Source organism: Ovis aries, chromosome 4, assembly GCF_016772045.2.
Source record: "Ovis aries strain OAR_USU_Benz2616 breed Rambouillet chromosome 4, ARS-UI_Ramb_v3.0, whole genome shotgun sequence".
In the NCBI taxonomy this organism is placed as follows: domain Eukaryota; kingdom Metazoa; phylum Chordata; class Mammalia; order Artiodactyla; family Bovidae; genus Ovis; species Ovis aries.
In genome coordinates this window covers 108282471-108295473 of record NC_056057.1, presented here as the reverse complement: position 1 = coordinate 108295473, position 13003 = coordinate 108282471, and the positions used below count along the sequence as shown (strand labels likewise).

At 37.9% G+C, this 13003-nt stretch overlaps 2 protein-coding genes across 3 annotated transcripts in view; one reads left to right on the top strand and one right to left on the bottom strand.

Moving 5' to 3' along the window:
• LOC101116903 (olfactory receptor-like protein OLF3) overlaps window positions 1–13003 on the bottom strand; it is a 211943-nt gene that overhangs the window by 74795 nt on the left and 124145 nt on the right. The gene's annotated exons all lie outside the window — the stretch shown is intronic.
• Window positions 1–13003, top strand: part of TCAF1 (TRPM8 channel associated factor 1) — a 55854-nt gene that overhangs the window by 3065 nt on the left and 39786 nt on the right. The window contains exon 1 of one of the 2 annotated variants that reach the window (XM_060415171.1): window positions 11581–11698. The exons of the other annotated variant lie outside the window; for it this stretch is intronic. The gene's annotated coding sequence lies outside the window, so the exon portion shown is untranslated. Of the gene's footprint in view, window positions 1–11580; window positions 11699–13003 lie in introns of those variants that run through there. 2 annotated transcript variants of the gene reach the window in all.

The following is a 13003-nucleotide window of genomic DNA, read 5'->3' as shown; positions in this document are numbered from 1 at the left end:
GATGTTAATCAATACCTACTTAACTGTACATGTTGCAAGTATCTGCTTTTACTTGGTGCTTAGCTTTTCTTTCTTTGTATGTCTTTCTGTCTCTGCCAGAGAATTAAGTTTGAATTTTAATTTCAATTTTACTTTATTTTTCTCTAAAAACTTTTAAAGTTTTGAATTTGGTAATGTCGTAATCCACCTGGAAGTTTCTTGTTATACTATTTACTCCATATGCACAATCAACTGTCCCAGCACCAGTGATCTATATGAATCATGTTTTTCATATACGCATGAGTTTCTTTTAAACTGCCTTCTCTCTTTATCTATTTGTCTAACTCTACCAATACAAAATTGCTTTTAACTATAGTAGTTTTATAATAAATCTTTAAATCTGGTAGGAAATATTCTCCTACATCTTTCTTCTGGTTCAAGGGATTTTTAAAAAATCAGTTATTGCAGCTTTGACCTTCCATATAAATATTTAAACAAACTTGTCATGTTCTTCAAAACAGGAAACAAATAAGCAAGGAGTTGGAATTTTTATTGATATTGCATTAATTCTATGTATCAATTTGGGGAGAAATGGCCTCTTCAAGGTGAAGTTTCCATCTATGAATTTGGTATATAATGCCATTTATTTAGCTTATCACTAGTTTTTTTTAGTGTCTTGTGTGTTTTTTCATATTTTTCATTGTTCCCTTTTGCTCACTTCTGTTAACTTTATTTCTAAGTACATTATATTCTCACTGCTATTATAAATATTTTGTTTTATAAAGATTATATTTTGTAGCCCATTGTTTCTGGTGTATAGAAATCCAATTGCCTTTTATATATTGTTTATGTATCAAACATGATAACCTGCATTAATAATTCTAAATTTACCTATAGCATCACATTTGCTACAAAAGCAGTCATATCTTCTGAAAATAATGAGTTTGTTTTTTCTTTTCTAATCTTACACTTTCAGCTTCTTTTTCCTGTCGTATTACATTGGCTAGGACTTCCAGTGTAATGGTAAATAAAAGTAGGGAGGGGCATCTTGTTTTATCCTGAAGATAATAAAGTAAAAGATGTCACTATATGAGCTTTAAATATTGCATTCAAGATGGTTATTTTGTAAATGCTTTGTCCAATGATAAGAAAGTTCTGTTCTTCTTTTGGCAAGCACTTTTATTGTGAGTAAATGTTTTGTTGAATGCTTCTACTATGGCTATTGATTTTCTCATATGACTTTTTCTTTAAGTATGTTATTTTGGTGAGGTTCAGTATTCAATTTATAATATTAAATCAACTTTACATTCCTGGAATAAACTATGATAAATATGTGATAACTTTTATATATAGAAATAATGATAAACATTAGATATTTGCATCTATATGTGGAAATTGAGATTAGCCTGTAAATATTCTTTATAGTACTAACTTTACCTGTTGTCAATATCTTTTCATAAAATAAGATGAGTAGTATTCTCACTGTTGCTGTTTTCTGGGAGAATTTGTGCAAGATTGGAATTATCTGGTCAAATATTGCTTCAAATCACCAGCAAAACACTCAGGGTTTGGAATTTAGTTTGTCAGAGGTCATTAAACTTGTTTGTCCGATTACTTGAAGGGTTATAGGACTATTTAGGTTTTCTTATGGAGTCAGCTTTCATGAATTGTATTTTCCAAAATATTTAACCAAAATTAATGCAACAGATTTGTTCACATTTTCTCTCATTATCTATTTAAATATTTTATATTTTTATGACTGCTTTTACATTGCTAATGTTTATATATTTTCTTTCTCTTTTTGGTTTGATTAATTTTGCCAGAACTTGGAATACTCTGTTCACATACACATACATCTCTTCACATACACATACAAAAAAAAAACCCTGTCTGTTCTCTTAATTATTATTTATTTTATTATTTCTTCCTGCTCTCTTTGAATTTCTCTGTTATGTCTTTTCTGAGCTTCTAAGGTGTATGCTTAGCTCATTAATTTTGTGCTGTTGTTCTTACATAAGCTCTTCAGGCTATAAATTTGTGTCACTGCTGTTTAGCTATATCTCACAAGATTTGATATGAATATTTTGCTATCATGCTTTAAATATTTATCATTTCCATTATGGCTTCTTGTTTGAGCCATGAATTTTTTAAAACATGTATTTTAGTTTACAATCTCTTCATAAAGAATATTTTATCATCTTCTAGTAAATGTTGTCTAGCTAATTTATAATTAATTCAGAGAATTATGATATCAATTCCTTTGGACTATTGAAGTTAGCTTTGTAACCTAGCAAATTGTCAGTTTTATTTGCTTGAAAATAATGTGTGATCTCTAATTATACAATGTCCTACATATTCCTTTAAAACAAGTGTGTTAATTATGCAATCCATATGTGCCATACCTTCACCAATTTTTATCTGCCTGAATTATCAATTATGAAAATAGACATGTTAAAATCTTTCACTGCTATGGTGGATTTTAAAATTTCTCATTGTAGATCTGTTTATCAAAAGTTCTTGCACAGCATAGGAAACCATAAATAGAATGAAAAACAAACCCACAGAATGGGAGAAAATATTTGCAAAACATGCTACCAACAAGGGATTACTTTCCAAAACATACAGATAGCTCGTTCAGCTTAATATAAAAAAACAATCTATTCAAAAAATGGACAGAATATCTAAATAGATGTTTCTCCAAAGAAGACATACAGATGACCAACAGGCACATGAAAAGAAGCTCAACATCACTAATTGGAGAAATGCAAATCAAAGATACAATGAGTTAGCACCTAACACCAGTCAGAATGGCCATGATCAAAAAGTCCACAAACAATACATGATGGAGAAGGTGTGGAGAAAATGGAACCCTTCTACACTGTTGGTGGGGACGTAAATTGGTATAGCCGCTATTGAGAGCAGTATGGTGGTTCCTTAAAAAAGCTAAAAATAGAGCTACCATATGATCCAGCAATCACATTCCTGGGCATATATCCAGAGAAAACCATGGTTTGAGAGGATACAGGCACCCCTGTGTTCACTGCAGTGCTTTTTGCAATCAAGGAATAGAAGCAACCTAACTGTCCGTTAACAGATGAATGTATAAAGACGTAATACACACGTATAATAGAATATCACTCAGCCATTAAAAAGAATGGAACGATGCCATTGGCAGCAACATGAAGATCTGGAGATATCAGACTAAGTGAAGTAAGTCAGACAGAAATACTAATATCATATGCTATCATTTATATGTGGAATCTAAAAAATGATTCAAATGAACTTATTTACAAAACAGAAAGAGACTCACAGACTTAGAAAGCAACCTGGTTACCAAAGGGGAAATGTAGAGAGGAGAGATAAATTGGGAGTTTGGGATTGACATACACCCACTACTATATTTAAAGTAGATAACCAACAAGGATCTACTGTATAGTACAGGAAACTTTACTCTATTTTGTCATAACCAAAATGGGAAAAGAATTTGAAAAATAATAGATATATGTATATGTATAACTGAATCACTTTGCTGTATACCTGAAACTAACATGCCATTGTACACCAACTATAGTCAAATGTAAAGTAAAATTTAAACAAATAAGTAAAAATTTAAAAAAAAACATAATGAGATACCAATACATTAAAAAGTATATATATCATAAACGTATGTATATTGTTTAAGCCTAAGTTTTTAAAATATTTGAAATTTATAATTTAACATTGAATAATTTAATCCAATTATATTTATTGTAATTAGTAATAGAATTAGATTTATTTTTGCCATCCTATTATTTTCTTTTAATTTTTTCTGGTTTATCTCTTTCATTTCTTTGCATTCTTTCTTTTGTTCTCCTTTATTTCCCACTATTTTACTCCTTCTCTTATTTTTAAGTTACATGTTGTAAAGTTTTAGGTCAAATGTTTTAGTAGTAACTCTAATTGTATAGTATACTTATAACATTTATTGAAGTATAGTTGACAAATAACACTTGCATATATTAAGGTTTTGGGAGGGCTTCCTAGGTGGCACTAGTGGTAAAGAAACTGCCTGCCAATGCAGGAGACACAGGAGACATGGGTTTGATTCGTGGGTTAGGAAGATCTCCTGGAGGAGGGCACTGCAACCCATTCCAGTATTCTAGCCTGGAAAATCCCATGGACAGAGAAGTCTGGGGGGTTACAGGCCATGCAGTCGCAAAGAGTCAGACTCAACTGAAGCGAATTAGCACACACACATACACATACACATATTAAGGTGTACAGTGTGGTGTTTAGATATGAGTATACATTGTGAAATGATTGCAACAATCAAGCTCATTAACACATTGACCACCTTGTATAGTTTACCATTTTCTTTTGGTGAGAACAATTAAGATCTACTATCTTAGCAAATTTCAAGTATGTAATACAATATTGTTAACTAATAGTCATTCAGCTATACATTTGATCTTCAGAACTTACTCAACCTGAATATCTGAAATTTTGCAATCTTTAATCAATATTTCCTCATTTCCAACCTCTCCCCAGCTCTTAGTAATCACCATGCTACTCTGTGCTTCTGTCTATGTTCAACTGTTTTATATTCCACATATAAATGAAGTTGGTACAGTATTTGTCTCTCTGTGTCTGCATTATTTCAAAATTTAACAAAATGTTTTCAAGGTTCATCCATGTTGTCACAGATAGCAAGATTTCCTTTCTAAAAATAGCTAAATTAATTCTATTGTGTATATATACCACAGTTTCTCTATCCATTAATCCATTTGATAGACACTTTTCAAATGGATTAATGAATAAAGTGGTTTCCATATCTTGGCTACTGTGAATAAAGCTGCAATGAATGTGGCAGTGTGGATATTATTTCCTGATACTGGTTTTATTTTCCTTTGAATATACACCCAGAACTAGGCTTGTTAAGATAAGTGGCAGTTCTACTTTTAATTTTTTGACAGGTCTCTATGGTGTTTTCCACGATTACTGAACTGATTACATTCACATCAACAGTGCATGAGGTTTCCCCTTCCTCCTCACGCACACCAACCCTTGTCATCTCTTGTCTTTTTGACAGTAACGCTTCTGACAGGTGTGAAGTGATATCTTGTGGTTTAGATGTATACCTCCATGATGATTAGTGGATTTGAGTACTTTTCCATGTATCTGTTGGCCATTTGTATACCTTCTTTTGAGAAATGTCTATTCAGGTCCTTCGTTTATTTTTCATTGAACTCCTTGTTTTCCTGGCATTGAACTGTTTGAATTCCTTACATATTTTGGGTATCATTAACTCCTTATTGGATATATGGCTTATAAATATTTTCTCCTATTCTGTTGGTTGTCCCTCTACTCTGTTGCTTCCTACCCTGTACAGACACTTTTTAGTTTGACATAGTCCCACGTGTTTACTTTTGCTTTTATTGCCTGTGCTTTTGGGGCCATATCCAAAAATTTATTGTGCAGCCCAGTGTTAAGCTTTTTCCTTTGTTTTCTTCTAGTAACTTCACAGTTTGGGATCTTGTGTTTGAGTCTGTAATGTATTTTGAGTTGCTTTTTGTATTTGGTATGAGGGAAGCATTCAACTTTGTTTCTCTGCATGTGAATATCCAATTATTCCAATGCCATTTGTTGAAGAAAGTATCTTTTCCACACCGTGTGTGCTTTGCACATTTGTTGAAGGTCAGTTGACTGTATGGTTACAGGATACAAAATCAACGTACAAAAATCGGTTGTTTCTCTGCACTAACAGCAATTTAGCAATTTCCTGAAAGGGAAATTTTAAAAAGAATCCCATTTATAATAGCATCAAATCAGTAAATATTTGGGAGCCACTTCAACCAAAGGCAAGTAGGTGGCTCAGTGGTAAAGAATCTGCCTGCCAATGCAGGAGATACAGGAGACACAAGTTCGATCCCTGGGTAGGGAAGATCCCTTGGAGTAGGAAATGACAACCCACTTCAGTACTCTTGCTTGGAAAATTCCATGGATAGAGGAGCCTGGTGGGCTACAGTCCATGGGATCTCACAGAGTCAGACATGATTGAGCACACACCCAACAACAACAATTTAACCAAGAAGGTAAAAGATTTGTACACTGAAAACTATAAAATGCTGATGAAAGCAATTGAAGACACAGATAAAAAGATATTCTGTTATGGATTGGAAGAATTAATAATCTGAATTGTCTCTGATTGCAAATTTATATATAGAAAAGCTTAATAAATGAATTTAGTCATCTGCAAACAGACATATCTATAGACAAAAATAATTTAACTTCTTTCCATTTTGGATGGCATATGTTTTTCTTACTTTGTTTCCCTGGCTAGAACTTCGAGTACTATATTGGGGAAAAAAATGACAGAGGGACCCCTTATCTTGTCCCTGATCCTGGAGGAGAAACTTTCAATCTTTTACTCTTGAGTATGATAACTGTAGGCTTGTTATATATGGCCTTTATTATGTCGATGTATATTCCTTCTATATCCAGTTTGTTCACATTTTTTGTCAAGGAGGTTTGTCGCCCTCCACCTGGGTGACAAAGTCAAATGCTCTTTCTGCATCTGCTGAGATGATTTTATACTTCATTTTGTTAGTTGAAATGAAGTTGATTTCCAGATATTGAAACATCCTTGCATACCTGTGCTAGATCCTAACTGATGATGGTGTATGATTCTTTTTTAATGTACTGTTGGATTCACTATGGTAATGTTTTATTGAGGATTTTTGCATCTATATTCATCAAGGATGTTGGCCTGTAATATTCCTTTCTTGTAGTCTTTTCTGACTTTGGTATCACGGTATGTGTAGGCTCAATGTAACAAATTCCAGTTTATCTTGCAGCTGTGCTATTGTTATTGCATATTTTTATGCTTTTATATCCCATAAAATGCTTTTGTTTATTTAAGTAGTCAATATTGACTTACATTTGCCTATGTATTTACTCTTTCCAGGATTCTTGATTCCTTCCTACTGTTACATACTTCCATCTGGGGTCATTTTTCTTAATCTTGAAGAACTGCTTTTTATATTGTATTGCTAGCAAATTGTCTCAGCTTTTGTTTATCTTAAAGTGTCTTTATTTTGCCTTCACTTTTTGAGGGATATTTTTGCTATGCATGAGTTTTAGGTTGGCAGATTACCTTCTTTTTCTTTTTTTAAAGCAATACCACTGTGTTCTGGGTTTCTATTGTTTCATTTGAAAAGCCATATGCATTATTGTTCCTCTAAATGGAAATCATCCTTTATTTCTCATTAACTTACAGATTTCCTCTCTAAGATTGGTTTTTAGCATTTGATTATAATCTTCCTAGGTGAAGTTTTCTCTTTATTTATTCTGCTTATGGAATGAGGAGGGTTTTTTCAATCCAAGTTTTGATGTTTTTCAGCCCTTTGGGGAATTTTCTGTCATTAATTATCAGTGTATTGCTTCTGTTTCATTCTTTGTCCTTTTCTTCTGGGAGCCTAATTACACGTCATCCCCTTTTACTTTGTCTCATAATTCTTATTATATTCTTTCTATATATCTTCATCTCCTTATGCAGCATCCTTTCTTTCCTCTGTGTGTTATTTCTGAATAGTTTCTGCTGATTCCTGTTGGGGTTCACCAATTCTTTGGTCACGTGTATTTAATATGCTATTACAGCTAACTATGAATTCCTGATTTCAATGATTATTTTTATTTCTAAAATTTCTATTTTAACATTTTATCAGTTTTAATTCTATACTGGAATTCTCCAGCCTGTTTCTCTTATTTTTGAATACATTCCATTAATCACAATTCTTTTAAAGTCAGTTCCTGTCTAAGAACTCAAATGTCTAAACCACTTGTAAGTCTGTTTCTATGTTTTGTTGTTTCTCTTGAGTTCTTCATAATTCATCCTTATTTTTAGGCTCCTTCTAAATTTTTGATTAGACACAGACATCATGAATGAAAAATCAGGAAGTTCTAGTTGATGTTATTTTTTTCCAAAGAGGATTTTTTTTTTGAGGTGGGAGACAGATAAAGTAACAGAAGATTACTTTGATAGTGTCAAAGGTTAGCTTTATGCTTTCTTAGAACTGATCCATTGCAGATTTTTCTTCTACCCAAGAGCATAGACCTTACTTATGCATTGTTCTTATTTATATGCCATGGTTTTTCTCATGTCGCAACTGAAAGTAGAGAGTGTTGGTAAGAATCACTTACTTTGATGGGGCTTGACCTCCATATTTCCATAAGACAAGAACTACTGAAATGACAGCTCAGTTGATTGGCATTTTAGCCACTATTTTCTGCAAGTTTATTGGGTCTCTGTGCATGCAGAGCTTAGAAATCAGTCAGCAACTTAGGGAAATTTGTACATAGATTTTTAGATTCACTTCTCTGAGGTTTCTTCTTGTCTGAAATTTCACCCTTTGAGTCCCAGTTAATTTGGTAATCTTGAACCAGTAAGACTGACACTTCCTGCTTGGCCTCAATTATCCTGCATTGTGAACTGGAAAATGCTCTAAAAGAAAAAGCCATAGCGAATGTACAGTTCATATCCTGTGTTTTCCTTGCGTCAGGATTGTAGCGTCTCAAGTTCTGTTTATATTGTTTGCTCTTCAAAGTCTTCCCGTGTTTCCTATATTTTACCCAACTGTTATTGCTGTTTTTAATGGAAGGGTTGTTCCAAACAAGGCATTTTCTCAATGATAGAACTGAAAGTGTCTCACCATTTTGTCTTATATCTCAGATTATTTACCTAAGATTATTTTATCACTTCTTGAGATATATCCTTTAGAATTTCTTTTAAAGCAGACCTTTGATGATAAATTCTCAATATGTGTTGCTCTGAAAACATATTTAAGACTCTTATAATAGAAGATAGTGACAGGGTGGCAGTAGGGGTGAGAAAGCAGGGAGGGTAGGTTTTGGGTAGCTTCCAGGATGGTATGGTGCTACTTTGAACATTCTAGTGCATGTCTTTTGGTGACATATGTATGCATTTCTGCTGGATATATACGTTGAGTGGTTTTACTAAACCATCTTATATTTTTACTTCAAAGTATTTTTTAACGTTTAAAAAATACAAAATTTCTAGAGAAAAAAGAACTACCTGTCAACCCTTCCCACTTCCTAAGGTAGCCAAATATATCCTTTATTTTTCCTGTTAGAAAAATAGAAACATACAAAAGTAGGATCATTAATGAAAACTGTTCACTGAAACAGCTTTATTATTTTATATAAAGATCTGTCATTTTTATATAACCAACTCGCTGGCTGGTAAACAGTCTCATGGATTTCTTTTTTGCCATATTGCCCTGCCTCCCTGCCAGGGCTGGGGCAAGGGTCTCCATCCCGGATCTGCGGGGGCATCTTCGCGCAGAAACTGACACAAAGCAGGGCCTCTGCGGTTTGTTGGGGAGGGAAGTCGGCCGGCTCCGCCCCCACCGTTGCGCCCGCCAATCAGCTACCGGGACGGCCTCCTTCTCCTTCCCCCATTCCCCCCGCGGCCCACCTTCACCCGCAGGTTCCACCACCGTCTCCCCCGTTTATCAGATCCTGGACTGTGTGCCCCCTCTCCGTGTCACACCTCTGCAGAGGAGCCCCTTCCCCCTCTGAAGTAGTGGGTGTGGATATTGCTGGACAACGGGTGAGTCTTGTACAGATAAGGTTTCTGGCCACGGAACACAGACCGAGGTCCCTGCGGCTGGGCCGGGCTGGGAGAGGGAAGCGGCAGGGGGCGTGGGGACAGTGAGGCCAGCGGGGCTGAGAAAGCGATTGGGTTTTCGCCCTGAAACCACTTGGGCCTAAAAAGCCAGACATCTATCAAAGAGGACTCCCTGAGGTTTCTCCATGTCTGTTTCTGGCTTTTTTTTTTTTTTTTTTCCTCCTATTCTGGCTCTTATTTCTTTAGTGCCGTATTTCTCGTCCAGAAAGGTAGCCATCAAGAGTCTAATGCATTATTGCCCTTTCCAAACATTTTTCATAATAGACTCTTTCAAAACAACAGACAAGCACAGAAAGCAACACAACAGATTGATCAGATCACCTTTCCTTCAGCTCCCTCTTTCCGCCTCAACGTCAATCCCTCGCTCCCTCTGTGTATCTCTTTTTAAGAAACAATATGAGGTTTAACGCCTTTTTCCCACCAACTCGCACACCGCCATCCTCAGAGGTAAGTTAGACACAACTATCCCTCCCATATAGTTTTGTCCTTCTATTATTTATTTGTATGTAAGTAATTATGCATTCTTATTTTAAATTTTTCATGAAACTCGGTGTTTTGGGGTTTTATCTTGGTGCTACTAATCTTGGTGTTTCAGACCCAAAAGGGTCTTAGCAAACAAGTCAGCCACCCTCCCTGTTTAGCTGAGAACCCTGGCCCCTGGAGAAGGTAAAAGGCTTCCTTGCCATCACCCCTCCACTGAGCAAGATCCTGAATTTGGGATCCCTTGATTTCTATTTCTGGTGTTACCTCTATGTAAGTCCTGCCAGTGAGCTCACCTAACACACATGATCCTATTGAATATTGTTCATACAATTCAATTTAGGAAAAGAGGGTTGAAGGGAGATGGGGAGAGAAAAAATGACTTGGATTTGGACCAAAATCTTAAGGTTAAAAGGTATGCATTTTCCTGAAACATTGTATGCTATCAAATGTTAGGATGACTAGAGTATTTATTTTATTTAATAAGCATTCATAGTCTTACTGTTTGCCAGACATTGATCTAAGAACTGTGTAGGTATTCACTCACAGATTTAAGCCTTGGGCTGTGACATAGGTACCAATTTTATCATCCCCATTTTTTAGGTCATGACACTGAGGCACAGAGAAGTAACTTGTGCAAAGTCACCTAGCCCGTAAACTGTAGCACTAAGATGGATTCCAGGTTAGCTGGTGACAGTCTGAGATCCTAACCATTGTATAGTAACACCTAAGCTCGAGGAAGTCACCACACAAAGTAGGAACTGGCAGTTCTGAGAAGGAACGAGCAACTGTCAGCTGGTCATCAGAAAAGACTTAAAGAAAAAGGGGATTTGAAAGGTACACAGAATAAATTTCAGCCAATTTTGGTAGCTTGACATGTAATATATTCTTATTTTTAATTTACAAAAGTAACACATAACCGGGCATATGATTGCAGAAGTAAGTAAAAGTTGCCCTTCGATATTCCTCAGATTAAACAATATTAGCAGGGAGAGATGAATCTGTCCTTTCCCGAACCATAATACAAGTATACGCGACTGCTTTTTATTACAAAAACGAGAGCCTATTCAACAATTTATACCACTTTCATTTTTCCCTAGGCAATATGTCCAGTACTTTCCTCCTACGAATTGGAGATCTAAACTCTTCATAAGAATTGAATAATATTCTGTAGACTGTATCCTATGGTTTGTTCAGCCTTCTCCTTTACTAATGAATAGTCAGAGAAGTATATGTCTATTAAAACGGCCACCCCCACTGACCGGATGGGGGCCACCGCAATGCGAAGCCCACTGGGCCGGCGACACAAAGAAGTGCTGTCCCCTGCCAAGCGTCGCCCCTCGGGCTCGCGGCCCCGCCCAGGAGGAAGCGGTGGGGGGAGGGCGGGGAGGAGACTGGTAGGGAGCCCCTCCCCTCCTCCCCCTCGGGCTCCGCCCAGCTCGCTCGCCCAGAGCTGTTTGCGAGGACGTCGCTTCCCCGCAGAACCAAAGGCCCCTCTGTGCACGCATCCCTGCTTGCTCCAGCTGCCTCCGTGGAAGCTGCAGGGGCGACCTGGTGAGTGGCCCTCTCCTAACGTCCCGCAGGCCGGACCAGGGGCGGGTGGCCGTGCGCTGAGATCGGGTAGGGGGAGGCAGGCGCCGGAGGCCGAGGGGCGCGGGCTCGGCGAGGGACAAGGTTGCGGGTGCCTAAAAAGAGGGGCGGACCCCCTCGCTGTTGCGTCCTCCTTCCTGTGAGTGATTGTTCTCGGCTCTCCGGCTCTGCGTCCCTCCTTCCGCATTGCTTCTCCTCTCCGGGTTCTGACATCTGATGTTTGTTTAATTGCTTTGTGTGGTCGAGTTCCGCGCAGGCCTGGCCTTAGAGAAACAAACAGGCTCTTATCCGCAGCTTTATCGGCGAGCCTGCCATAGCCCCTGGGTGGTGACAGGGAGGGCTTGCTCAGGAACACACTGGCAGCTGGGGATGGAACATCACTTCTGTCCTCCTGCCCTTTGATCTTTGCAAACACCGTCTCTGGGTCTGAGATCCCTCGCCCACTCACATTGCCCCTTCCCCCCCTCCCCCGAGACTGGTTGGGGGGAGTGAGTGTGTGTGTGTGTGTGTGTGTGTGTGTGTGTGTGTGTGTGTGTGTGTGTGTGTGTGTGTGTGTGTGTGTGTGTGTCTAACAGGGGCGGATGATCTGTGTCCCTCCAACCTACCCTAAGCTCCCTGCCAGCAGGCCTGGAGAATTCCATTGCAATACACGCGAGCTTTCCGTGGTCTCCCCTCCCCTCACCCCTCCGCCTCCTGCTCCCCCCCATCTCAACCCCCTCTCCACTCCTCTGACGTCACCGACATGCTCTTTGCTGACTGGCTCCGGGCCTGGGGAAGAAAATCCGGCCGACCTAGAGCCTGGAAGGGGAAGGTGGGAGAGGGATCCCATACCAGAACTTTAGTGCTGACAGCCGCCGCAGAGCTAAGGACTGACCTCTCCCACACTGTCCATGTGATAGACACCCTGGAAAGCAGGCCGATCAGCAGTACGAAGAGGCAGGTAGATTTAAAAACAAAAAACTCAGGTTTCATTCCTGGGCCCATACTCTTCCATTACTCGATTTTCCTGGGAATTACCGAGTGATAAAAGTGAGCAAATATGAATGAAAGACAGAGAGCCCCCGGAGGGAACTTGGGGATTAAGAAAAGAGTGCATTAAGGTTGAACTGGAAGAACAGAAAAAGAAAAGTCTGGAATGCCTACATTTATGGAGATGTGGAAGGAATTGATTCTGGAAGGCCACAAGAGTGCCTTGAAAGGTATTAGTAATGGTCTGTCTTTTAAGCTAGGTGATTGGAATATGGAAGTTTAATTTTGTGTATTGTTCTA